The sequence below is a fragment of the Cystoisospora suis genome, assembly GCF_002600585.1.
Source record: "Cystoisospora suis strain Wien I chromosome Unknown contig_7608, whole genome shotgun sequence".
In the NCBI taxonomy this organism is placed as follows: domain Eukaryota; phylum Apicomplexa; class Conoidasida; order Eucoccidiorida; family Sarcocystidae; genus Cystoisospora; species Cystoisospora suis.
In genome coordinates, this window is record NW_027160393.1 from 3,427 (window position 1) to 3,870 (window position 444).

General features: G+C 39.6%; 1 protein-coding gene across 1 annotated transcript in view; it reads right to left on the reverse strand.

Moving 5' to 3' along the window:
* Positions 1–375, reverse strand: part of CSUI_010497 (uncharacterized protein) — a 3,645-nt gene extending 3,270 nt beyond the window's left edge. The window contains exon 1 of the mRNA XM_068070600.1: positions 1–375. This exon is cut by the window's left edge and continues 388 nt beyond it. The gene's annotated coding sequence lies outside the window, so the exon portion shown is untranslated.
* Between the last annotated feature and the right edge of the window lie 69 nt (positions 376–444).

The window sequence follows — 444 nt, forward strand, 5'->3', positions numbered from 1 at the left end:
GTAGGTAGGAGAGAAGAAATCGAGTAAAAGAAAGAATTGAAGGAGAAGACTAAAAAGCTTTGTCTGTAGACCTTATCATGTTTCTCTTCTCCATACTAGATAGAGAGAGATGTGATGTGGATAGACCTTTGGAAAGAGAAGAAGAATAGAAGGGAGAGAAAAGCCCGATGAGAGTTAGCTAGTAGTTGATGCCTTGTTTTCATTGTGGAGTGTACGTACACCCCGCGGCACTTGTTTTCTTCTCTTGTTTGTATGAGAGAGGAAAGACAGAAAAGAAAAGTTAGAAGAAACGTTTCTCTTCTACTTCCTCTTATCAGTTAATTCTCATATCTCGCCGTGTCGAGCCAGCCTCCTTTTGTCAGCAGTAGATTTATACAAGACAACGGACAGAAAAAGAATGGAAAGACAAAGTTGAGAGAAACTTCTCTGCTTCTTCTTCTTCTT